This window comes from Erithacus rubecula, assembly GCF_903797595.1.
Source record: "Erithacus rubecula genome assembly, chromosome: 4".
Lineage (NCBI taxonomy): Eukaryota > Metazoa > Chordata > Aves > Passeriformes > Muscicapidae > Erithacus > Erithacus rubecula.
Genome location: NC_136686.1, coordinates 10491329 through 10519135, shown reverse-complemented (window position 1 = coordinate 10519135; position 27807 = coordinate 10491329). Strand labels below are relative to the sequence as shown.

General features: G+C 40.7%; 1 protein-coding gene across 3 annotated transcripts in view; it reads left to right on the top strand.

The window, feature by feature from the left end:
- Positions 1–21948, top strand: part of LOC306801729 (uncharacterized protein) — a 95737-nt gene extending 73789 nt beyond the window's left edge. For 2 of the 3 annotated variants that reach the window (XR_013774165.1, XR_013774166.1), the window contains 3 exons: positions 3439–3513; positions 5490–5631; positions 19792–21948. The gene's annotated coding sequence lies outside the window, so the exon portion shown is untranslated. The remainder of the gene's footprint in view (positions 1–3438; positions 3514–5489; positions 5632–19791) is intronic. The other variant, XR_013774167.1, reaches the window with a different exon arrangement.
- Positions 21949–27807: the final 5859 nt, after the last annotated feature.

The following is a 27807-nucleotide window of genomic DNA, read 5'->3' as shown; positions in this document are numbered from 1 at the left end:
TATGGCAAAGGAAATAACTGTAGTTATTACACCTATGATGTCTTTTGCAAATATGAAGTATTCCAGAAAAGGTTAATAATTCCTGAAATGGAATCAGTGGTGCTATTTCGTGGAGATCCCACTTCAGTGGGGTTCCAGTCAGTCACATTGTTGGGATGGGGGATGTTAATGGATCAGGAGGATAATTTCTCCTTTCTTCCCACAATGGAAACATTTGCATTGCTGTACAGTAAACTGGGGCTTTTCCATGTTAGCAGACCCCAAGTGTCTGATCTACAGCATTTGGTGTCAATACTGCACTACTGTAATGACTGGAAGAGTACAGTTTCAACAATCATAAGTTAAAATAGCAATTGTGTTGGATTGCAACCTGCCATGGTAAAGGGTGGCTCATGACATTAGCTTTCAAAAGTACATACCCAGGTTAAGTTAAACCAAGTACACTGATTTCCAGTGTCAGCTAAGATTATCATTAGCACCCTCTTTTGGTTCACTGCACAAGTGAGGAACAACAGCTCTGATGGTTCTGGTTCAAAACTAGATGTAGACTGTCTTGGTGTGTAGATATTGAGTGCAAAAGAAATTCCACACTCTTTTCTAGACCAGGATTATCGTTAGTTCTCTGACTCTCAGACAGGGTCACTTGGCTGTCTCAAAGACAGTAGTTAACATGCTCCTGCTATTCACCTCTTTCTGCTTTTACCCACAACGTTAAAATACAGTTCTTGCTTAAGAAGATAATGTTTGTCATTTGGGAGCAATATCCCTGATGTTCAGTAATGTCCCCATTCACACTAATACATAAACATATCTGTTCAAGGCCCTGAAGCACAGGCATTGTGCGTGTCAGGATGGAAGTTTAGTATGATGTTTCTTGTTGTGCATTGTCATGTTTCAACAGAAATATATCCAGCAACTGTTGCTCTCCTATAGCCAGTCTGACAGAGAGAGGGCTTTCTTATGAACTCTCTGGAGAAGAAATTTAATAAGACCCAGTCATGAAAACACTGACATGACTGAATAAAGTCCTTTATGTCTAAACATCTGCAGGATTGCAGCCTACTGTAAGAATGGAATCGTCTGAAAACCATGTCCATAAAATCTCAATGTGGCACTGTATCAACACATACTCTTTATACAGCCTTAAGGCTGTCAAGTTTGAAGAGTTTCTTTATCTGTACCATTTCTGTCCCATCTTGTGTCTGGCCTGTACGTTCCCATTGGCCATATGTCTGACTGAGGTTAAAGATTATTTTCGTGTACATTTTTGTATGGTACCTATATTCTGCTTTAAGGAAAAATATACACATGCATTTTTCTTTTTTTATTAATAAACTGAATGACAATTTAAAATAAATCTATTTCAGCTGTTCAGAATGGTACACAGATGTACTGGCACATTTCAGAGTGAGTTAAATAGAGAGGAAAGCATTACATCACCTACAGAGCTGAGGAAGAGGGGATGGTCTCTGACCACTAAAGCAAAACGAAGTAGTGCCAAGGTGGTTTATCTTTAAAAAAGATAAACCAGACTGTTACCTTTCCTTATAGATTGTGTGGGGAACTCTGATTCCTTACTACCTTTAATTCCAAGGTCAGGTATCATCTCACAGTGGGTAACCTAATCCTAATATTTACGATGCTTAAGTCTTTATAGGACTTTGCTCTCAGACTTGACAGTAAGAGAATATTCACTTGCATTTAGATCTAATTTAGGTGCATGTGTAGGTAATTGTTATTCCTAAGCTGCTGCTATGGAGAGAGAAAAGAGAGGTTCCTAAGGGTATGTATGTTGAGATGTACTGCAGATTTCTTTCTGAAGGACCCTGTCTGTATCTGGACACTCTGTATGATCCTATCATTTTAACTGAGGTAGTAAAAGTGAGCTGTATCCTCTCTAATTTTCTGTTCTGTAAACAAAGGCAGTATTTTTTCTCCTGTGAGGCTGGGGGGTAACATTCTAAGGGAGTTGTGAAGCACGTGGATATTATGGTGGTTAAAGACTGAGAAATGCCAAAATGAGAGGTGTCTTTGTTGGAGGAAAGTAATATTCCAAGAGGATTGACTTGGAATGGACTGTTATATGTATAAAAATTTTGAGGATGTTGTGGTGAAAAGTAAACTTTCTTCATAAAACATCAGCAGAATTAGATTTTTAAAAAGTAGAAGCAGTAAGAAGTGAATAAATACAGTATGTGATGTGATGAGAGGGAGAACAATCACAGCATAATTTCTTTGGAATGACCCAGAGTAATGTATATGGAGTGTGCAAGGGATGAGGTCCAGGTAATTGCACTTGAATTCAGTCAGCACCCTAAGGGAGAGTTCCAGGGATGGAACCCACAACCTTGGTGTTATCAGTACCATGCCCTTGAGCCCATTTCAGGGTCAGTCTTACTTGTGAGAGGGTTAACATTTACTGAATATTTATTCCATTACAGGTGGCATTCCTGCACTGTTTAAATACATATAATTGTTGAGAGGGCTAATGTTAACTGAATGCTTGTTCCACTAAATTTGGTGTTTCTGCATAGCTTATGTGGATATAGTTGTGACAGGGTCACCATTTTTATAATATTGGTGCCATTAGAGTTGCTTATTATGGACTTAGAGTGTTATTATGGACTTCGAGTATTATCTCACCTTAATCCACACTGAGGGGATCTGTGAATCTCAGCTCCTCTCCCCTTCTCATAGTGGGGACATGACAGAGTTGTTTTTTATGTTCCCCATAGTTCTGTCAGCATCACAATGCAAGAAACTAGGAATTGTTATTTCACCATACTTAATGTATTTTTATATGAGATGGTGGTTTCTGTAAATGGTTATGATTACAAAGCATATATAAAGATATTACTAATACAATTGCTTTATGAAAAATGTCATTGTCCCTAGCTACTGAGACTAAACTGCTGAATACTTCCTTTTAGGAGTGATTTATACCTGATGTATTGATGTCCATGATTGGTCAATTAATCTGACTACAATTAATCTTTCTACTGGTGATGGGTATAGTAATTTTAAAGGTCTGAAAACAAGGAGGATGTTATGGGGTAAATGATATTACAGAGTAAAGGTTGAAATATTTTTATCTGGTAATTTTCTTTAAACTCACTTGGCTGTAAAAGTAGAGGATACTTTTTTTTACTCAAAGCTTTCAAGGTTTGCAGCTATTAAATCGACTGGTCTCAGGGATCTTGTCATAGTGCTTCCCTGAGGGTAAAGTCATCCCTCTACAAAGTGCCATTCATGCCCTACTTACCCTCAGTTAAGGCTTCCAAAATAAGTTTGCAGTGGGACACTGGCCTTCTTCTGAAACACATTCCTCACCTGCAGAAAAGACTTTGGAAGGCTGTATTTAGTATCTGTATGTCTGTTCCTTACATTTTCCATCATAAAGATAACACATAAAACTTTTTTTTCTTTCTCTCTCTTCAGAAACAGAAAGAACGACTTACTGAGGAACGAAGTTAAAAATGAAAGATTGGTCATCTGTGCAGAGGAAATTACAAGGTATGCATAGTAATCACACTGGAGATTCATTTCTTGCTGGTGCTTAGGTCTTCATGGTACATTACCTGTGGCAATAAAGTTTAAAAATAGTCCTCAGAAACCTTGAGAAAGATGTTTGGAAAAGAACTTTTTTCTTCTGTGTGATTGCCACGGTAAGCAAAGCAAATATTTATATGGTTATAAATATCTTTGAGATGCACCTTTAAACTCATTGCTGTGCTGAATTGTAGCTGTGTTTCTGCAGGTAAATGGCAATCACATTCAATGAATTGTTTTTTCGGCTGAGGCCCGTAAAAACAACCCTTCTCCCAACACTAAGCTGAAATCCCTCCAGATACTGTCAACAGTCATTCTTGAGACTTAAAGTGCTTGTTTCATGGACACATTTAAATCACTGTATGCCTGATTCAGCAGTGTTAGCATTTTCTCTTCCTCATTTGTTACCATCACATGGTAACACCTGTTTTGCACTGCATTTGAAAAATGTGTCCTTCTACATTTGTCATCCTGAAAATTTGTAACTTAAGGGATGCAAAATCAGCACTACTAACAAATCCTACCTCTCAAATATTTTCAGTAAAGTGAATGCTTAATATTTATCCAGTGACTGCTCAGAGACCAGCACAAGGCTATGTGTCACTTAAGTCCTGAGGTTAAATGTTACTTCAGTGATGCATAAAATTTGTATTGACCATCTGCACAGCATGGAGTTGAACCCATTACTGAATAAGCCTCACAGTATCACTGTGAGATAGGGAATTATGATCTCCATTTAACAAGTGGTAAGACTGAGCCTCAAAGGGCTTATGTAACCACTTCAAGTTCTACAGGAAGTGTATAATAGAACCAGTGAGGAAACCCAGCTCACCTGAACTGTATGCACACTCCTGCACCTGGTATCCTTGTCACCATGTTCTGTTATCAACAGCTATACATTCTATATGCACAGTCCCAGCCATCGAATTCTCTTGCAAAAAAACTTAAAACAGCTGATGTGACCTGTGAATCCTTCTCGTCCATAAAGAACAACGTGAGACACAAGGCACAAAGGCAGCACAAACAGCACCAGATGGCCTTCGTAACTGGAGCAAGTCAGCACAAAGTGACAACAGGGAGAGCTGTTGTTGTGACCTCCCTTTCTATTTTTTTTGCATAATGTTGAGAGGAAGACTATGCAGATCTTTCTGTAGTACAGAGAGGAGCTGCTAGTAGAGGGCAATCAGTGCTTTGCCTTTTGTAATTTTGCTCAACATCTCTTTGATTTCTTTAGTAAATGTCAGGTCACATGCCTGCATTCTAAAGCTGAAGTATAAATCATCTTCTCAAGTGACAGAAACTGTCATTTTTCCTTGCAAAGTATTTTTCTAACTATGTCTTATGTAACGGTTACAGTTGTTGACATTTTTCTTAAAAGCCCTGTTGGTTTGACACTCAGGATTCAGTATAAAGCTACAGACTTGGATAGAAAATTCTTCTGCCTTTGCTTGTACCTCTTTCCTTTCCCATGAACTGAAGAAAGAAATATTATGCAACTCTGAGTCATGCTGTAGAAAGGTGTTGTATTTTTAATATCATTAGAATTTTAAAAGAAGGAGAATTTTGATGGGATGCTATGACTGATACTTCAAATACAATGTTGATATGGCGAAGTGGGGAAGTGTCGATAATGAGTTGAATACTAGAGAAAGGCTGTTGATTTTTATGGAAAATATATATATAAAAAATACATGATCCTCAACCAAAGACATTCTTGTGGAGGTATCCATAGGAAAAAATCAGCATATATACTTCTTAAGTCCATCCTGGCTTGTGTCTACAGGAATGCAGTGTCTTGGCATAGTTATAGGCTGAAAGTACTTGCCCACATGAGATGTTTTACTGTGCCCAGCTTAGGTATGATATTGATTCCTGCCCATCTTAAGGGTGATACTCTAGCATTACTAAACTGCATTCCCTCTGCTCTTTCATGCCTGCAGAAAAAACCATTGATAAGTCTTCCTGACAGGTCTCTCTGAGGAGAAACAGATACAGAATGTGGAATCAGTTGTGTGAAATTCCTGATGGCGAGGCCTTTGACCTTCAACTTCTGCTGAGTGATCAAAGAGAGAACTTTTGCAGGTATTTCATGTCTTCACCTGTACTAATCTCACTTTAATGAGAAGCAAATTATTCTGGAATAATAACTTCAAGAAATACTTACTTTCCTTCTGAAAGAATGCTACAAGGGTGATCTGGAATACCAGGAGTGTGGTCTTGAGTGGGCCTGTTAATCCTACTGCATCCAAGTCCAATGTTTTAGTTAAATTTTAAGTAAGCTGGAGACCTTTATGGTAAATGCAAGGTATTTTAAAATATATTTAGGACTCTGAAGATACACTTGATGTCTGTATTGACATAGTTTTCATCTCTCAAAAACAACATCTGAATTGTTTGGTTGAGTATCCTGTGGCTGTCAAAGAACCTGGAAAGGATTGCTGAATCTAGAAAGGAAAGTCAGGTCTTGATCTAAACATCTCTGCTTTATAATGGGATACTTCACAGCAAACAGTTAAATTCAATACAGACACATGCTAGGAGGGACACTTGTCCTTGTTAAGAGCAGGAGTGAAAAGTGCCCTCCTCATTCCCATAACTAAAGGCCAGACTCCTCACTGAGTTTAGAACAACCTACCCTGGCATCTGTGGCATCTTGTGATCATGACTTTGTGATTCGTAGAATCACAATTCCCTTCTTGTCAAAACCAGAAGTAGGAGATGGTCCCTGTGAAACAGGTACCCTGTGTCAGTCCAAGTACTTAAATGATCATAGCACTGAAGATTCCCAAAGCTGGTTCATTGACATTACAAGCTTGTTCTCCTCAGCACATAGAGGAGGAAGACAATAATTTACAGGGGTGGAAGTGAAGCACAGCTCTGAATACTTTTAGATGTATAACCTCAACTGATAGGGGTAGATCTTTAAAAGCCTTCACTGTGGGTCAGCTTGTAATGTTTTTAGGGAGACTGACAGCTGAGTTGCAGTTTGCCTTTGAAAAGTCTGATGAGTTACTTCAGCATCCAAAGAAGCCAGAAAAACTGAGCTTATTTTTCTGAAAACCTGACCCAAGTATTTGCTCAAGATTATGACAGAAATGCGTGGTCCATACCTACCAGTACAGCTGGTAAATTAATCCAGCTCACTCAAATTCCTTCATACCCAAAGGACCTTCTTCTCTCCTACCTTTCCTGTTCCAACAATTCTTTGCTGAGTACTTGGAAGGCAATGCAGCTCTTCTGTGCTAATTAAATCTTTCTCTTACTGCCAGCTGTAACAGAGGGAAAATCCCAGTAGGACTGTCAGAGAGCCCTGTTGTGCTCATTAGACCATACTGGTTCTGGAGCCCTAAAGTCTCTAAAGACTTACTGGATAATCTCTTTTTAAGACCTCTATTGGTACCAGTTATCTCAAATATCAAACAACTGTCAAGTCTCAGGAATCTGCAACAGTAGGTCTCCCCAGTCATTAGATAAAACAACTTGAAGAGAAGGATCTGGGAAGACCTTAGAGCCCCTTCCAGTGCCAAGGGGTTTCCAAGAGAGCTGGAGAGGGGCATTGGATAATGGGGAATGGCTTCCCACTGCCAGAGAGTAGATTTAGATTGGACATTAGGAAGAAATTCTTCCTTCCGAGGGTGGTGAGGCCCTAGCACAGATTGTCCAGAGAAGCTGTGGTTGCCCCTGGATCCCTGGAAGTGTCCAAGGCCAGGTTGGACAGGGGCTTGGAGCAACCTGGGATAGTGGAAGGTGTTCCTGCCTGTGGGAGGGGCTGGAAGTGGATGAGCTTTGAGGTCACTTCCAAGCCAAACCATTCTGTGCTTCCATGATTCAATACCCCAGGAGATCTGCAAAGAAAAGGAGCATGACTGAAATGTATGGCTGGAGCAAGAAGTTAGATGGACCATTCTCCGTTGTTTGTTTTAAGAAGTTTTTTAAAGGAAAAATATGTTTCAATGACAGGTTTTTTGAATGGCTGAATACACTGAGAGCTCAGTATTTGCAAGGCCTAGAAGAGAACATTTTGATTTTCTGCTGGAAGACTGTAGTCTTTGGCCCTCTCAATATTAAGAATTTCTCAGCATTTCTTCTGATATTTTTTGCCACTTGTTCGGAATCTGTATTTTAAGAAAACCTTAGTTTAGGGAGTGCCTTTTCCCATCAATTTTTCTGTTCTTAAGTGGAGTATTTTTACATCATTCACATATATTTTTCCTCATTTTGAAGCAAATTATTTTTTTAAGATACTCCTGGAGTCCAAAATCTAAAAATGGAAATTTTAATCCCTCTCCAAGTATGACACAGCGTTTGTCAGTTGCACCAGATGGGGAAGATGAGCCAAGAAAGCAGCATAGATAGTCAACCAATTTTGTATTTTAATGTTGATGTTTTTCTGTGAAGAGGCAAATGTGCTTTTTGACTCAGTATAGCAGTTTAAGTGCTGGTTTGTCTGTTCAGAAGAACTTAGAGTTTGTTTTAATAAAATGGACTGGAAAGATTAGAGAATTCTGAGCCTTTCTGAGAGAAAAACAAATACCTGAAAGGGGCTGCCTTCATTTTTGGCCAAGAAATCTGATAGGGAGTGCTAGAAAACACCCCATAGCTGAAAACAGGATTTTCCTTTAGTGCTCTGTGTTAATTTATTTGCTGCAGAAAAGGTTCTGTACAGTGCTGATTCTCCAAAGCAGATGGCAAACAATGATTAACCAGTTCCTTCCAACTGCTCACTCATGAGCAGACACCAAGTTGAACCAGTTATTCATATTGAATTTATCTTTAAAAACTCATGTCGTTATGAGCATAAATGTTCTCATCTAAATGGAAACTTTCCCAGAATAGTGCACTTGGGGCTGGATGGATATCTTCAAGTGTATTTCTAGTGGCAGAGGGTATGAAAAAGTAAATGATAGTCAAATATGATTATAGTTCTTAATGTAATTTAAAATTATTCCATTGTAACTGAAATAGTGATGCAGAAGGGCAGGACCTCTGATCCACATAGCAAGCCTGTCCTATGCAGCAGTAAGTGTCTTGTGTGGCTTCTGAGTCTTACTATCCTGTCTAAAGCTTATTTTAAGATTTGAGTGAAAGCACTGCTCTAACAGTAATATCAAGGATTTTAGATTTATGGCATTAAGAGCTAATGGGAAGCACATTTGCTGTACATTCACATTCCTAAGCTGTTCTACTCATGGCACTTCAAGGCTAAGTGAGGCCTAGGATAGGTGAAATTAAAAAAATATATATAAAACCTTTTGATACTGATAATTTGAGAAATGGTGTGAATACTGTCATCAGCAAGATTATAATGAAACAGACTGGGGGCAGCTATGTAGCTCTGCAGAAAAGGATCTGGGGGTCCTGATGCACAGGTTGACACTCCCCAGCCATGTGCCAACTGCATCCAGGACTGCACAAGCAAAACACAGCTCAGAGCAGTGATCTTCCCTCTTCAGAGCACTGGAGAGACTGCCTTAGAGTCAGAGAAGGGTTTGAGTTGGGAGGGACCTTAAAAGCTCATCTCATTCTGGGCAGGAACACCTTCCACTATCCCAGGTTGCTCAAAGCCCCATCCAGCCTGAGCTTGGGCATTTCTAGGATGGGGCAGCCACAGCTTCTCTGGGCAACCTGGCCTCACCACCCTCAGAGGGAAGAATTTTTTCCCAATATCCCATCTAACCCTGCCCTCGGTCTGTGAAGCCATTCCCCTTTTCAGGCCATTATAAGTAATCTTCCCCTGACTTTCCTGCAGGCTCCCTTCAGGTACAATGAGGTCACCCCAAAACTTCTCCAGGCTGAGCAATCCCAATTCCCTCAGCCTTCCCTCCCAGCAGAGCTGCTCCATCCCTCTGATCAATGATGTGTCCAGTTTGGGAGCCAAGAGAGACACCAGCAAGAGATCTCACGAGCACTGACCCTGGCAGTGCCAGCAGGCTCCTCGGAGCTGGGCCTCGTGGTGAGCACACATTCTGTCATTCTTTGATTCTTTCACAACAAAGACTAAAAAAAATACTGCAAACTTGAACCACTGAAAGACAAAAAAGGAGCAACTTAAGTTCTTTAAGTGCAATTAATACTACTGTACATCTGCTCATTCACCTTCTGGCATCAAAGAGTTGGGGGTTTATGTAATGAATAGTTACCTCAGCATTTTTCTGTATGGCTCTGCCTAAAGGGAAATCACAGTTTTGCTGCATGATATCAGAATTCTTACTGGCCTCAGGAGGCTCTGAATTCTGCCAGCTTGAATGGGCATCACTGAAGGGTTCTTTGAAGTCAGATCATGGTTTTAATGTGGGGCGAGCTTGAGAGAAAAGCTCTGAGTTTTTCTGAAAGTGTATTTCACAACATCAGACTGCTTTAGCATATACACATTAAGTTATACTAGTTTTGGAAACAAACAACAAAAAAAAGGTATTTCACTCAGCTTTGTACCTGTGTTCCTGGAACCACAAGTATTTAACTGAGTTGCTGAAAAAAAAGAGGGAAAATTGAAGAAAAGCTTCCTTACAATCAAGTAAGTGAGAAAGTATTTCCAAGCTTTGGAAAATGTTGACCAACTCTGACTTTTAGACAGCTCATCTTACAGAGAAAGATTGTAAAAAATCTGAACTTTATCATAGTAGCTTGCTTATACCCTGAAAAAGCCTGTTTTTGACAGCCAGGATAAAACATATGAACTGCAGTATAAACATACAGTGTCCTGGCAGGTCATGTGTTACTTTACTGCTTTTCTCCCAAGGGGGAAGGGGTTCTGACATTGCTTAGGCTGGCTTTATGCAATGGCAGTTGGCAGCAAAGCATATAGAGCCCTGGCACTGTTATGTTTGGATGACAAAAATTGTCTAGGATACATTTCCTCTTCTTATCTAACCAGCCTGTTCTACTTCATACTGTTGTATATGCTAGTGATTACAGCATTTTTAATTGTCTGGATTATGTGAGTACAGATAATGATAAATTCATGCTGGAGTGTACTCAGCCCATAAAAATTTTATGCAACGCTGAGGAAAAGTTACTGTTGTTAAAGGAACATTTTTGGAAACCAAGGTTCCTGTTCCAACAGCCCAGCCTTAATCCTTTCATGGACTCAGTGTTTTGGATGAGTGCAGGTGTATGTGTAATTACAAGTTTTAAATGGTCTGCGAATATTTAAGAACAAAAATGCTGCCTATGCAGTAGAGGTTAATTTCTGGAAAATAATGGCTACAAAACCATTGGATAATTTTCTACCCTACCCTTCCAAAAGAACAGTCTGGATCTAAGGAGTGTCTGTCTCATGTTATTGCCAATTCCAGTGTTTGGCATTTGTGGTGATTTTATACTAATATTAATAAAATATTTATGTTTTTCTTCCTCATATGTTTTAGCCTTCAGAACTTGTTTTCTTGGCATTTTTTCCCTATAGTCATGAGGGAATTTTGCATGTTTGTAGAGAATCTGATATAATACATTTTTCCAGTAACTGGAGCATTTAAAAGCAAGAAACATAAATCTTGCAGTTCTGAGGACTGATAATACTGCTTTTAGGATTTTGGAAGACTTTTTATGTTTTTTAATGGAACACTTACATGCTTGTATGTAAATCCATTACATGACATACACCATGGTTAGCAACGGCTTTTGTGTGTCATGGCTCAGGTTCCCATACACTCCTGACAGTTTATGCATATTCATGAGATCCATGACATTTTCCCGCATCTGCTCTTATCACAGATTTCGTTTCAAAGCAGCACTTCATTGATGTAGTACACTGACACATTTTACATATAATTGCTTTTTGTCTGGTTGCATGATTATTTTGTGACACCTAGTGGATAAATTGATAGTGGTGCTGATTTAAATTGCCTCTGGTTTTTTATTCTCCTGATAAAAGTTCTGGCCTGGAAACTCAATTCACATCACAAACACATAGACTCTCTTGTTTTCTAACTTCCTTCTCTTTTTTTTCCCCCCTCTTTAACTTTGCTCATGGAATAACTTGCTCATAGGCAGTGAACAAATATCTAACACCAGTCTTGAGGAAATTCTAAGAGTCCCAAAATAATACAAGGTAGTAAGCACTGAAAAATGTCACGGTATTGTTTAGTCAGGCTCCCTACCTGTGCATTCTGGGATCTTCACACCATAACTTTTTCTACTACATCAACTTTTTTGAGGTGTGCTTCAAGCATGCAGTTCCACTAAGAACAAAATGTGCACTACATAAAGTTGTGAAAGGCTGCAAAGTACTTACTACCCTATGAGGACTCCTCAAAATATCTGTTCTTTTAGTGTTCTTAGAGAATGAAGTCTGATAAATAATTAAAATATTATTCTATACATGCAAAAATATTTTCAGAATATTTACATCAAGAGTCTAGAAATGCCTTAAATGCATGACCTACTTTCAGACTAAGATACATGTTGTGAAATATATCTTAATTTACATGTCATGGATTCTGTGCCTAAAGCTTATTTCTGCAACAGGAGAATATTGAAATACTGTCCAGTGTGTTTGCTACAAATGCTGTGAGATAGAAAAACAGGTACTTTTATATGGCTCTTATCTTTTGTGTTGATAAGGGGAAGGAAATCAATTATTTCAGTTGCACCAAGTCTGCTTGCTGCATTTCTCAGTAGATACTAGTAATGTGCATGTTTCTGTCTTTCAAGGAGTATAATCTGGCTCCTGGCACAACAGATCCTAAATTTTGAAGTCTGTCATCCCTGAGCAGTCACAGAACAATAGCTTACATGATAGCCAGAATATAATTTAGTAGATTTTAAATAAGAGCTAAAAGGAATTGTAAGGCTGATGAATTTGGAGCTAAGAGGTTATTTATTTTTCATATGTAGGGAATTGGAATTGAGTTGTTTACAGGACATGAAGAAATTGATTGTAAAGACCCTCTACAAAATTTTAGGTTTCAGCTTCTTACTCTTCAGAGGAAATGTGTTGCATATTTTGACTCCCAAGAGGCTTCACAATCAGAAAATGTAATACTAAACTGTGTTTTTAATACCAACTGACAAGGCACTCTTAACCTGTGCTTTTCCTGGTTGCTCCTTGTAACAGTTCTCTTGTGACTTCCATTTATGTAAAATTAGTGCCTGTAGCAACAGCATCATGAATAATGGACATGGAGAATCAAGCACACCGTGGAGCTCTGGCAAAGATCTGCTGGCTCTCTACCACTTCAGCCCACTCATGAATGTTTAACCAGTGAAAGCTTTAGTCTCAGGTACAAAAACTTGCACTGGTGTCCATCTGTGGAGAGCCTCAGTCACCTGGGAAAAGAGAAGGGTGTGTGGAGCTGAGCACAGGCAGTGCTGTGTGTCTGAGCCCCAAGCCCCAAGCCTGGAATCCATGAGGAATCCTCCCGTGCCAGCGAGTGCCGTGTTGGCAGCACTGCCCACTCATCCCAACACACCAAAAGCCTTTGCCCCCTCAGCATGCAGCACAGGTGTGCCCTCGTGTGTAAATGGCAATTTTCAGTGGTTCTCCTTTGCTTTTTAAGGACTTGTGTAAAACTGGGCTGGGCGAGTGTGTGCGTAAACCTCTTGGCAGCGTCGTTGGAATGCTCCGGATGGAAAATAACTGGTCAGAGCAGAGGTAAAGTCATGGTGACAAAGCACAAGTGTGTGCTTCTGAAATCATAACACAACTTGAGACAGCATCCCATCCTGGGGTGATAACAAAGCTGTTGCAGTGCACAGGGATCTGTGCTGGTGACCAAAGGAAAACAGTCACTTAAATGAGAGCAGGGAGCTTGGCAGTGTCACTAGTGGCAAAGTCCTGGAGGTGCCCTGATAGGGACACAAAACTGCCTAGTAGGATCAGAGACAAGACTTACTCTTGCAAATGGGCTTGTCTGATCAGATCCATACCCTCACACCCTCCCCAAAAGTAACCGGAAACGAACTGCAGCTTCGGCATGCAGTGCCTGTAACATGCTTTCTCTGTGTTAATACACATGGACTTCCAGGCCTTTGCTGGCTTACTGTCAGGTTGAACCAAGCCCTCTGGCTCAACCCCAAATGCAGTCCAGACTCCAGAATGTTGTTCTGCAATAGAAATGAACTTTAGGCTTTTAACAGTATTTTAAAACAAACATACTACACAGAACAGTGATTTCATGGCAGCTTTCCATACAATGTTATCCACAATTTCAAATGATGCAGGCTCTAAAGTGATCATCACAAATGGAACAGCTTGTAAAGGATCAATTTTGCTTGTCAACCATCATATAAAGCTCCTTCTTCATGAGCACTCAAGTAACTTTATCCTGCTTGTGGTGATGGCAAATGTAAGGGTGCATTGATGTAAATACAGAATTTTAGGCTAAATCCATGTAACACTAGCTTATTCGGAGCTTTGACCTGCTCCTGGCTCCCAGACCCCTAATTCATTCACTCCTACTTGTCAGCTGCTTGATCTCACTAAGGGCTAAAATTTAAAATGAATGCCTTATGGCAGAAAGGCCAAAAACCATTTTTTCTACCAACTATAATAATTGGCATGGCTGCAATCTGAAAAATGAATTTTATTTTCTTGTTGAAGCTTACACTGACAGACATTCCTCTTGGTGCTTAATTAAGTTAGGATTTTCACATACTAGTTTATTGCATGTCTTTTTAAATAAAAACAATTTTAAAGGACCTGAATCCATTTCAGAGTGAAAATTCAGTTTTCCCAAAAAGGAATTAGTGTATTGAGATTGGGAATAACATTTTTTAAGAAGATGTGACTCTATTCAATTTTTCCTAGCTTCTATAAGGAACTGAAAAAAATAGTACTTTCTCAGTGGAGTCACATAGGTTAGGTGTGACACTGTATGAATTGCACATACTAAAAAGCCAGATCCAAGTGACTTAAAATTCAGATGGCTTATTTAAGATTCCCTGTGTAGTAAAGGCATTTTCCATCCAAAAATAATTAAAAATACCACTCAAATAATTGCTTGTGAGATGGCTGAGTATTTAGTTGGAGAGAGTGGAAGACTGTGATTCTGATTGTTCTCTGCATCATTGAATGTGGCCAGGTTTTTTTCCACAGGGCTTTAGGGGGAGTGGGAAAGGTGCAGTTTTGGAGAGCTGGACATCACATACCCAGTCAAAGATGAGGGTGATCAGTTTCAGTGTCCAGTTTTGTGTTCAGAGATGGTTAGACAAGTCCAGGTGATATCAGCTGAGTTAGGTGAGCTCAGCTCTTTCAAACAAAAGGTCCATTGCTCAACATACTAAATTAATATTTGTGGGGGTTGTCATTAACATTTCATTTTTGTGTGATCTGCATGCATACAATCCTCCCAGGAACATGGAGATAACTGAGGAATATTTAGGAAATACTGTAAGAGAGCTGTTCTCTGCCCCTTTTAATCTTGTTATCTTGTCCTGCCAAGGGAAAATAAACCTGACACATTCTCTTTGCTCTTCTAATAAAAAACAACCTCTAATTTGTCACAGCTTCATCTCCTCTTGCTGAGTTCATTTCCCAGATAATCCAGCCCTTGCACTTTTGCTTTTACACATGGTAAGATAGGAAGTGTATCTGTTACATTTGTTTTTCATAAGGTGTACCTCACTTACCTGATGGATTTGCCATTTCCACACGGGTTGCACCTCCCCTCAACTCTGATTTTTGGACATTAGGATCTGCTGGTCCTCATCTCTGCCTTGGAGAGCTCAGGGATACAGGGATACAGGATTGGTGGCAAGCATAGTAGCTCAGATGGAAAGATTATGCCAGGAAAACTGAAGATTGATTTTTTAAGTCCTACAAAACTAAGAGCTTGTAATATACTGAACAGTTCTGTGGCGTTTTTCACAGATTGCTTTTTAAAATATATATCTGCATAAATGTTCATTTGCTTAAGATCGTAAGTGCAACATACAGAGCTGCCAGTGCTTAGCCATGATTTAATTTCTGTATTTGTGAATGCTTTGAGATATCAAGTGTTTCATCATTCTCTAGAATAACAGCTTTTGTGGCTTTTTAGTATTCAGAGTAGCACATAAGCAAAAGGCAGAGATAGATGCAAGAGAAAAATAACTATTTTGTCAATGTAGGTACTGCAGTTTTCCTAAGCAGGAGACATGATCCCACCTCCAAGAAAAATGAGGTGTATTTTTGATGGAAAACAGTATTTTCCCTAATGCAGTCCATTTTGAAGCATGTTTAACATTCCAGGCCTTTCACAGAACAGAAGGTGTGTGAAATGCTAACATAACATGTAGAACACATCCGTGGTGATGCAGAACACCTTTGGAGCACACCCAGCCCCAGCTCCATGGATCTCCTGCTTGTCAGACCTCCCTACACCCAGTCAAGGAGTTAGAGCAGCTGACATTAAGCACATCCCATTTTCTGATAACCATTGTAAAACTTTTCTGGAAGATTGTTTCTGTGGAGGAATTTCCTTGACTTTAGTACAGTTACACACAAGAGTGAGGCAGTTCCTGTGCAGGTCTGGCTGGTAGTCAGGCTATAGTATGGGAGATGGACTTACTTAAACTGATATATTTAAATGTTTTACATTGTGTTGCTCTTTTTTTTCCTCCCATACATGAAATGTTCAGACTTCAGAAACATACAAAAATTACTGCAGAGCTCAGAGACGTTTAGCCAGAGAGTTCTGACTCATTTCACAGCTGCTCCTTTTTCCTACATACTTGCAAACAGTTTGATAAGGACAGTGGCTTCACTGAATACGTAAAACTGTTTATTACAAAGAGCCATGTTGCACTGCCTGAGATGTTCTATGTAATAAAGAAAGGGTGAACAAAATTTATATAACTGATTTTAACAGATAATGAAAATAGTCATTGGCCCCTAAATACTTTTTGATGTGTAAGCTTATTACACATCCAGTAATGTCATTTGAACTTCTGTGTCTCATAATTTGTGCTATATTGGATCATCAGGGCCTCCTTCAAAGCCACAGAGGCCAAGTGAGGATGTACTGTTGATCTCAGTAGTGTGTGAATTGCTCCCCTTCTTAAAAGAAGTCTCCCTGACGAATCTGAGGAAAATGCTTCCCTGCAAAACTGTGCCTGTGGTTTGTACAAGGCAGGACAGCACACCTAACTGCTCCAGCACTGAGGAATGCCATGGATGAGCAGATGTCATGGCCAAAGTTCACCCCCCTTTTGTGCTTTATCACAATGGACAGAGAGATAAATTTGCTCCCCTAGTTACAACCTGGCCTCAGTAATGCCCAGGTGAAGATGTGAGGAGGCTGCTGGACACAGCTAATGCTCTGCAGCCAAGACGGACACTTGTGCAGATGAGGAGCCCTCCTAGGTTGAGCCTTGGAAAGTCCTGTGCATCTCCTCTGAATGGAGGAGGTTGTGGAGGTCTGGTCCTGTGAGTTTTTCCCATTGTGCCTGCCTGAAGTTCTGGCAGAATCTGTCCTGTATTATGAAATTACAGGAGAGTTTCACAACTGGGGAAAGAGCTGTAGTTTGCCATTTTAAAAGCAACTGTATTTAAGTAATGAGTGAGATTGCATACATTGCATTTCACAGGAGCCACAACATTTGTGTTTGTAGAGTGTTTTTCTTCCTGAAGTTTGCATGCTATATGAAGGCAGTGTGTCCTTTTCATTGCACTTAGTTAAAAATATATTTTAAAATACACTGTGTGGAGTTTATCATGCATCCAACGAAACAGTCCTTCCCTCCTGTAAGTAATCTCTACCTGAAATATCTCTAGGAAATTTGCCTCCCACGATACTGCTTTGCCACAATCCTGCCCCAGAAGGGTGTGGCAGTTCTCTTGCCTGATCCAAGCCCTGCTGAATTTTGTCAGGAGGTTTCCCTTGGCTGCATTGTCCACCCTGGACATTTCCCCCACAATGCTCTTCACAAAAATGTTAGTGACATTTCTAATCATGAATAAATATACTGTAGGAGCAAAGTGGGGACTGTGAATCACTTGGGTAGCCAGAAGACAATCACTGTGTACAGAGAGTTTGGAAACTGCAGGTCTGGTCTGCATCCAGACCCCAAACCTTGCTGGGGAATGTCCCTGCCTTGGGAGGTCTCCAAGCCCTCTTCTTCCCTGGTAATCCCAGTGCACTCCAAGAGCACACAGCCAGGGCATTTCCTTCTTCCTAGGAGTCAGACAGGCTGAACCTTTGCAAATCCTCACAAGGTCTTGGGGAAGGTACCTTGAAATTGCAAAATGCTTGTTCTGTGCTGTCCCAGTCTGTGGATTAGTAAGGCTTTTAGTTATATAGCAACTCTGCTTTAAAACTGTCTGCTTTCCTGTAACATCACAGAAACAGCAGACTTGGCCCCCTGCCTTTTGAAAAGTAACTGCTGAGGTACTTATTAACATCAGTTCCAAGACATTTTTCAGTGAGAGCTGGAATATGGAAATGTCATATTTTTCCTAGTATTAAACAGTTGTTAAACTAGAAACATAACTCTTGCCAGATAGCAATTTCTTGTGCCTGTCATCTTCATAGAAGGAAAATGAACATGCATTTTTCTTTCATTAAGTATTTTAAAGTTCATCCTTGTTTGGTGATCTAGTCAATTAAAATAAGTTAATGAGAGCTTGTGAGAGCAGAAAACTAATTAATTTTAGGTGTTGGATAAAGCACATTCTTTTCCATTTTTGTCTGCTAATGAGTATTACTAATAGCCATAATAACAGATCTTATAGAAAATAGTGTTACACAGAGTTTATGGTACTTCAATAATTACTAAGTAATTATCTCAATATAATTTTGAATTAACAAACTATTACTTTTGTGGGGAAATATACATTAAGGCAACATTATATCACATTATAGTATATTATATTATTGTATACATTATATCACCACAGCACCTAGAGAAAAGAATCTCTAACATCATTATCACAGAAAATAAGAGCATCCTTTAGAAATGAATAATTAAAGTAAACCATTTTTTCAACAGGGTTGAACATTTTCCAGTATCCCACCTAGTATTGCGCTCAAAAGTGTAAGTGAAGTCCATATATATTAAAGACAGGCAGTGTGAATCCCTAGAATATACTCCACAATGTTGCTTTTCTTTCAATCTATATTTCTGTCTCTTAGAGTCACTGAGTAAGTGTAGGTTCTTCATCCAAAACTCCCATTGGAGTTGGATAGGTCTGTGGGGTAGTTTGGGCTTTTCACTACTGTGAATGCATCCTTTTAGAGCCAGACTGGTTCTTTAAACTGGTTCCACTGGACCATGCAGCATAAAGAGTTGCTATTCTGAAAGGTTACGTTGTTTTTATCCTTCCACTATGAAGTAGGTGCTTACAAAAAGTCACACTTTGAAGTCACACAATACTCAGCTTTCCTCCAATTATATTATGTAACGCTGTTCTATTGATATAACCATAGAGTTTATTTTACACAGAAAACACTTTCTGAGAGGTGGCTGTGCAACATATCCAGCCTTGCTGAAACTGCACAGAAGTTTAGCTCCACCCCACATTGTTGGCTCTTAGAAAACATACTGAGATCTCTGATTGTGTGCATGAAGAACTTGTTTATTTTTAAATATTTTGGCTAAGTAACAGAGGTACAGGGTAGGGTTTTTTCCAGAGAGTTATTGGGAGAGTGGCTGACCATTCCAAAAAGCTGGTACTTGGAAAATTCTGAGATTTAAAACTCTTAAGTACATAGAGAAGACTATTGGGCTTTCTGCTGGAGAGCTCTCTAGAGAGGTTCTTTGTAGAGAACTTTGTAGAGGGTTTCTGGTACCAGTTTTGGGGGGATTTTGCACTGATGAAATTTTGAACTCTCTTAAGGTATTCCTTCAGTATGGTATTGAAAGAAGATCACCCTTTTTGGCCTGCTAGGGCTTTGAGGTTCCAAGAGGTGAAATACAGGGCTGGACATGTTTCCTTCCTTGCAGTGATCTCAGGATGGTCAGAGTTGTGCCTGTCCTGTTTTGTCCAACAAATGGCACCATGTGCAGCTAACAGCAACCAGTGACCTCTTTCTACGTGGTCTCAGCCTAATACAATGAAATTATCTTTGACATTGATGGTATAACATTGTCCTTTGTAAATTAACACACTGATACCAAATTTGGCCAGATATCTGAAATTTTCTTTCTCTGCTTTCTTTAAAAGTGTTTGTTCTTGAAGTACCTGACATCTCTATCTGCCTGTCTCTGCAATGCTCCTAACATTCAAATCACTAATAAAACGCTCTCACCCACCTTACAATTCTTTCAGTGTGAAATGAATTGCAATTGAGGTATGTGTGTTTTGTCTTGCTCCTCTCTTTTCAGATCCCCACATTAGTGATGCTGAAAACCAGGGCAGAGGGCTTCCATGCCCTTGTCCCCCTGCAGTGTGACCAACTGCCCTCAGGGTGGGATTTGCTGAGGGAAAACAACTCTCCTTGATCCATGGGGGGCTGATGGATGCAGCATTTATTGTGTTCTTCAATTAACTAGCAAAAGGTTAGTTCGCTGATTAAGGTAGGGTGTTTGTTTTAAAAATTTGCTCATTTATTAAAGCAGTGTTTATATTAGAATACAGAACTGATATCTCAGTTATTCCCCCTTCTTTAGACCTGTCCTGAATGGGAAGTGTTGTCTATCAAATCAGGTGGCAGCCAATAACACCCCTCTCAAACTCAAGTACAAGTTTGAGGCTGTGGAAGCTGATGGTGTAGTGGCAGTTCTGCTAATCTCCCCGACTAAGGTCTGTGTGGTACTGTGAGATGTGTTTAGTGTGGTCATCAATTCAGAGCTGGGTTACTGCTCAGTTAGGAGTATTGCTGAGTAGGCCACAATTCCTCACAATCATTGATCAGTCTTTGGGGTTTACTTACGCAGAACCTGGGAAATTCACTTAGAGAACCTCAGCTCTTCCCTGTTAGGATAATGGAGGAGTATCTGGAAGCATGTTAAACAATCCCTCTAAGTCAGCATCCATTCTAAGTCATAGTGGTGCCTTTCCTGAAGTGACAAACTGGTTTGATAAAGTACAGTCATGTAGGAGCTGGAAGTACACAAGTGCAGTTATTAAAAATGAATGCTGTATCCTGATTCCTTTGTGTATCTTGTCACTGACATGACTTCACACGTTGCAAATCTATTAAACATTTCAAGCAGAGAACTGGAGCTCATTAAGCAGAATGTTGACTGGTATATAGCAAACTGTTTCAAATTCAAGACTGTCAACATTTGTCTCCAGAGTTTTTTGTCTTTTAGGTTGTCGCCAAGCAATCCAACTGTCTGGGAATACAGCTTGTGCTTCCTGTGATCAGAGTGTGACTGTCCTTTGGGGTGAGGTAGTAGGTTGTATAGTTTTAGGGCTATGCCCTGCCTGTCAGATAACTATACAATCTACTGTCTTTCCTGAAGTGGCTGTGATGTCAGCGCTGGATGTCTCCAAAAAACAATGCAAATATTTTTCAACTGTACTATTCCCTGTCTCTGTCTATATGTTTGGTTCTTGTACACAGATGTCCTTAGAGTGTTTCAATTCCTGTATTTCCCAGTCAGGCTCAAAAGCCACTTCCTTCTGGCATTTTTGGAGAGCACATGGGGTGTGAGTGCCAGGACACAGAGGTACCAGCCAGTCCACAGTTGATTTGCTCACACACAACTGTCAGGGACTGCCATGGGAGTGGCTTGGAAACAGCTGATCCTTTCCCCCTTTGTTTTCTGGCATTTGTGTTTATATTAAATATTAAATGGTACTTTTGATTCAGCAGCTGTTTAAATCCACTAGGTATAGGCTGTTTGAGAAACCACAAAGGGATGAGCTGGACAAAACCCTAAGAAGATGGCTTCCAGTCATTCAAGTTCTGCCCTGGAACTGGTAAATTCTTGAATTCTAAGTAAGATGTCTCTTCAGTTAGTTTGGGCGCTGATTTAACTCACTTTTATTACATATTGCTGGTCTGGAGGGACAGTGTTTGCTACTGCCGTTCTCCTGTCTCTGGGGTCCTTCCACCAGTTCTGTCTGACTCCCAGGTACAGCTGTGGGAAAGGGCTGAGAGGTCACACAGGGCCTTTCTAAGGCTGGGAAATGTGTGGGCTGGAGGCTGATAAGGTAATTTACTTACAAGTGGTGAAATGTTTCCTTCAGAAGATGCACGTGATGCTCTAACAGGATGAGGTAGTAGGTTGTGTGGTTTCAGGGTAGTGATTTTGCCCCAATCAGGAGATAACTATACAACCTACTGCCTTCCCTGATAGGCAGCATAACAACATCAGTGTTTTAATTCACAGAGAAACAAGAGCTAAAGTACTCTCCTGAAATATGCTTCTGAGACCAGCAAAGTAAGTCTAGATACAGTTATTGCTATCCTGTCCCTGATAGCTCTAAATTTAGATTTTAAGTGTAGATTTTTGGTAACTGCCTTCAAAGTAATTATGCTTTTTAAGTCTTTATCATGAAAATTGAATTAAAGAAGTTTTATTTATTTCAAAGTTTGCCTGCTCTTGATCTGTTTCATTTTTGGTTCATTTCAGTGGGGTGAAGTTAGTGGGGGGAAAAGATTGTAAAAATGCTGCAAGTAAGGTTTACATTGCAAGTACAAATCTGTAACAATGAAAATCAAGAATGAGAATTAAAAAATCAAAACCAGACATCTATTTAGTCCCTTAGTTTCTCATAACAAGCACATTTAATGATGTTAAGAGCCCCCAAAAGAACTCTCTGCTATCTAAAAAGCACAAATTGCATCTGAAAAACTATGGACAAAAAATGTTTGGTCATTAAAGGTATTTTGAGAATATGAGCTTTAGCATCTTACAAGAAAAATCTGTGGAAGGTGGGAAATATAACAACAGTTTGGTTTGGTTGTAGACATAGAAATTTTTCTTCCGCATGCAAAATACACCCAAAAATAGGAGTCCTGTAAACCTTAAGGTTACCTTGAGACCAGAGGTATCAGACTGGTTTTGTATATCCATTTGTATATATTTTGATTATACAGCAGCCTGTTACTGTGGAGTGGAGTCAAAATTGAAGGTAGTTGTAATCCTGTGCTTCTGTCTGCCACGCTGTACAAAGGCAGCCCACCTTCCCTGAGAAGCTTTCCCCTCATCTCTGTAGCTGGGAGAGCTGTGACATGCACAGTGAAAGCAAATGGAATAACTCATGGTGCAGTCAGCAGCAAAAGTGGGTATTTTATTGCGTCTCTGGTCCAAAAATAGCACATGTTATCTGGAGTCAGGTGGGGTTTGAGGTCATTCAACACTTTGAAACGGGGCCTTTTGTTCATACCTGTACCAAAGATTTGGAAGGATTTTTGACTTGGGTTCACAGAGATGGATAAAGGCTGTTGGTACAGGGGAAAAAGTTGGTACATGTCTGAAACACCCACAGGAGAACAGGCTATACTGTGGTTGGTTGGTTCTAATCTTCTCAATTCCTCTGGCTGTACATCTCTTAATGCAGCACTGCAGGTCCTGAGCTCTTTCTTGCAACCTCAAGGCTGCAGTGTGAACGTGAGACAAGCTGGGGTAGTGATTGCATTGTGTGTAACCTAAAGCATCCTGCTGCTCTCCAGGGTGCAGAACAAGCTGGATTGCAATCTTGCATTCTGTACATACAGAAAGAATATTCTCTCTGGGACAGTGGGGTTAGCAGAGGGAAAATGCACATTCTACAGCAGCCTGTTAGATCTCAACTCTGAAGTAGTTTTTCAAATCTTCTGGCTCTGCCTGTGTCAGCATTTTGCTCTTGGTAATGAGCTGTGAGTTTTCAGATTCTAGTCATTCTGGCAATCCCATTAAAATAAAGGGCCAAAATGTCCATGATCCTCTCTAGGATCAACTGTAAATGCAAAACCATGTGCCTGTACTTGGCAGTGTGTGAGCCTGCAGATCATCAGGCCTGTCCTTTGCAGTGGCTGTCATTACAGCTAATGACACTCCACCAGAAACTTGAAAGCACAACTCAGGGGCACTGAATATTTCCCAGAACTGCATACTGAAAATGTTTGTATCCAAATGTAAGCAGCAGCTTGGCCTGATGGAATCACAAGGGATGAACAGCTGGGTTTTTTTTAAAACTCCAGTCAGCATTTCCACTTCTTGAGGTGTAATGCACACATCAGGTGTGAGGAAAGAACTTAAATCATGATTACACATAACATCACATGAGGAATGTATATCATGACATGCACTTTCACATAGTGTGTGTCTGCTTAAACATTTCTCTTTGGTTTAGTGTGCCAGTAAGTATTCACTGGAGAGCAGAAGCTTAATACATCTTGCTGGAATGAAGCCTGTACATTTGCTTATTACCAGCCAGGTAAAAATTGGTGGGTGTGGGATTCTCTGTGAGACCAGGACTTCAGTTATTATCCTCTGTGCCCTGGAGAAAGTGCATGGTGTTTTGAGAGAGGGCACAGAGAAGACAAGCAGCTCACTGACATTGAAGCCACCACTGAACTTCAGATCTCCACTGTGTGAATGTCTGAAGTATTCTGCCTCTTCTTTTCAAGGCTCTTAGAGTTTTGTTGCATTTTCAAACATGAGCAAACCTTATTCTCTGAAACCAGTTACCCAGTGTAAAAATTTTTACTTCATTTGGCAAAACACTAAAGCAAAGGTAGACATTTACAGACAACCCCAATTACTACCCTATGACATGAGCTGCCAGCCCCACCTGTGAACATCCAGCCTTGCCCCATGTGTGAGTGCCCTGGAGAACACAGGAGTGGTTCCTGGGTTCTCTGCTGAAAGGGTGAGTTGAAAGAGGTTTTTACACTGGGGGAGGATCCAAAATTCCAGTAAGACTGTAACTGGTGTGCCAGTCCGTGCTGGTACAAGTGTGACATGGCACATCCCATCTTGTTAAACAGGAGGGGCAGTTGTGGTTACAGGGAGAGAGCTGGTGCTCGTTGGGAAATTCAGAAAGCCCAGCCTTGGGCCCAGAAAGGGCTCCCACACAGGTCCTGGTCCCAGCACTGTCCTCTTACTGGGAGGTAAATAATAGACTAATGGAATCATAGAATATTCTGAGCTGGGGGGACCCACAAAGATCACTGAATCCACCTCCTGGTCCTGCACACACACCCCAACAATCCCACCCTGTGCATCCTGGAGAGCATTGTCCAAACTCTCCTGGAGTTCTGGCAGCCTTGGGGCTGTGACCATTCCCTGGGGAGCCTGTTCAGTGCCCAGCACCCTCTGGGGGAAGAGCCTTTCCCTGTTACCCAGCCTAACCCTGCCCTGACCCAGCTCCAGGCATTCCCAGTTCTGTCCCTGGTCCCAGAGAGCAGAGCTCAGAGTTGCCCTTCAGGAGGAAGTTGCAAACTGCAATGAGGTCCCCCTAATCCCCTTTTTTCCAACTGAACTGACCAAGTGCCCTCAGCCACAACTCATATGGCCCCTCCAGATCCTTCACCATCCTCGTGTCCCTCCTTTGGATGCTCTCTATGAGGTTTAGGTGTTTCTTATTCTGGTGGCCAAAACTGCCCAGCCCTAAGAGCAGCACCCTAATCTTGAATAACAGGAATATTAACAAAACATTTTAAATGTATATTGCCATTGCTCTGATCCATGTGACTCATGAATGGTTATCCATGGAGGCATCTAGGTATTAACTTCCATTACAAAAACTGGGGCATGAGAGCCTGGGAAGATCTCTTTGAGGATCTGGGATTCAGTGACGTGCATGCTCAGATTTCACCAAAAAATCAGCACCAGCACTGCTTTAGAAAGCAGGACAAAGGTATCAAAAAACCTAGCCAAAATATCCACTGGTTTTCAAAGAAATCTGTGTTCCTAAGTCACATGGGCACTTTCTATTGTTCAAGTGTAAAATTAAAAGTAATGAGCACCAGTCAGGCTACATTTGATGGTACAAAGACTTGTTTGATTAAGGGATACAGTTCTCGCCTCGTTTCCAACACAAATAAAAACCCAACAAGGAACCAGGTTAAGGGACAGTAGCAAATGAGTTCCCTGATGTGTCTGTCATGTTCATGTTCCAGAGATTTTTACTCTGGTTTTTCCCTGTCCAGCTTGCTTATACAAATGTAAACAATAATATTTTCATCCTCAAGTGGCTCAAGTGAGATTTTATAAAGCAAACAAAGTGTGTTAAGAATGTTTCTCAATCATCTGAGAGTGAGCAGCAGTTTACACATTAATATCTGGTGTTAATTAACTCCTGGAAGAGAAACACTTGATGCACTTTGAAGTAACACAAATAAAAGTAGCACTCTTAGACAGTTCTTAATGTAAACATCTAAACTGCAAATAAAATCATTCCTGATACGGCAAGTTGGCATTTCCCTTTTGTCAAAAAAGGCAGTTTAACCCTTCCTTTACACATTAAGACAGGTCCTTTGAACATCTTGCTTTTGGTGACAAAAACATCTCCCTTGTGGTGAAATTATTAAAACACACTTCTCAGCACTCAGGGATCTGGGAGGTTTCAGTCCAGTCTCAGACTTCATAGTCCTTCCTGAGCAGATTATTCCCATGTGGAAGTACACACTCTTCTTTCTGGCTTCAGCCTGGATTTGGTACTGTGTTTCTCACAGTTTCTCTGGTAAAAACCTACCCTGCAAGCTTGACAAATTATAGTGTAGCAGTGACTATTTGAAAATCAGATGGTGGATCCCACAGGTCCTATTTTTATTTAGGCTTGGCTTGCTGGCTCATTCCAGTGACCTCCGCTGAGGTTTGGCTTAGGATACTCATGGTTGCAACATACTTTTTTCCTCCTTTTTATTCAACTTTTTCTTCCAAAGTTTCAACATGGCCACAACTTTGGTTCTATTTTCTTTTTCGCTTTTTACCATGGGTGGAATAAAATGATTGATGACCCAGGATTCAGTTATTTACCTTTTTTCTTGCATCTTAGCAAAACTTAGCATCTGAGTTTGGAAGTTCAAAGGGACAAATATGTATTCATTTCATTCCTCTTTGTAATTCATCTTTTGCAAAATTTAGGAAGTTTAAACTGTAGCACAAAGAACCTTATAAAAATACTGCATCCATCATATTTTACTAACTGGCAGGAAAAAAATAATTATTCACAAATTTAAAAAAAAACTTGAGCAAAATTATTATTAGGAAAGTCTCCCTCGGAAAATTTCCACACTTGAATTTTTTTTCCCACTAGAGCAAAGAAAAAGAGATCTTACTGTCTAGAATATGGCAGTTATATGCCCAGCTCCAGCTGTTCCCAGATTTCCAGTGGGGGAGCTACATCCCCATTGGTGTGGGTGAGTGTGTGGGCACACCCCGAGCCAGCCGTCGCTCTCGCACAGCTGCGAAAGGTCCACGGCCCAGGTGAGCCCGGCCAGGTGTGGTGTTTGGTGTCCCCAGGTGATGCCAGGTGGAGGCAAAGCTAGATACACACGACTCTCCTGCCTGCAGCGTGTGACGCATCCCACAGGGAGTTCCCACCATGGCGGGTGGGTGCGCTTCTCCCCAGAGACATTTACAGTCGTTTGATCACTGTTCAAGTCTGAGGACATTGGAACTCTTTGTTTTTGAGGCAGGGCAGATGGGCTCCAGTGGCAGGAGCCAGGCTGTGGGCGCCTTCCCAGGCTTCCCCCCAGTTCTCCCGTCTAAGGCCTCTCCAAACTGATTTACGGCTCCCTCCGAGTGCCTGGGATGAAATTAGAGCGCCTTGTACTACACGGTGCCCTCCCTGTTATTCTTGCTGCACGGCACAGATTTATGGCGGCTTTTAAGCCAGGCAGCACATAAAGAAATATGATCTTAACAAAATATAGAAGGGACCAAAGGGGGTCAGAGTGTGGGAGCTGAACACTATATGGTGATCCAGGATTTCCTTTTATTTACTGCTCACACCTTTTCAGTCTCAAGTGGATTTGGGCTGTCTCAGGCAGCCCTACCCCACGTAGTCCTCTGAGCCCAGAGACTTTGCATCAGCGGATGTCTTTCATTGCGATTTAGCACATGTAGGAAATCCCAAAATGCCACTGGTAATTTAAATGAACTTTAGACACACAGTGCCAGAAAGACACACAGCATCAGGGTAGGCAGGGACCCCACGTTCATCTGGGCAGGCTTTCTGCCTGCTGACATCTCTTGCTGTGGCAGCGGCTGAGGGTTTTCCGGGTCGGTGGTGTCCTGCAGAGCTCCTCTGTTTCCAGTGCTGCAGGAGAATAATTTGTGAGAGTCCTTCATGGAGACATGGAGCAAAAGCTGTACCCAATTCCATGGCTAGGACTGTGGGACAAGGAAAGCAATGCTGTAAGCAGTTCTACTTTATAGCTTAATTTACAGATATTCATCAGTTATTCCTAAGATGTAGTGCCTAATTAAAACAGAGGCCTTGCCCTTGGCCTGCAG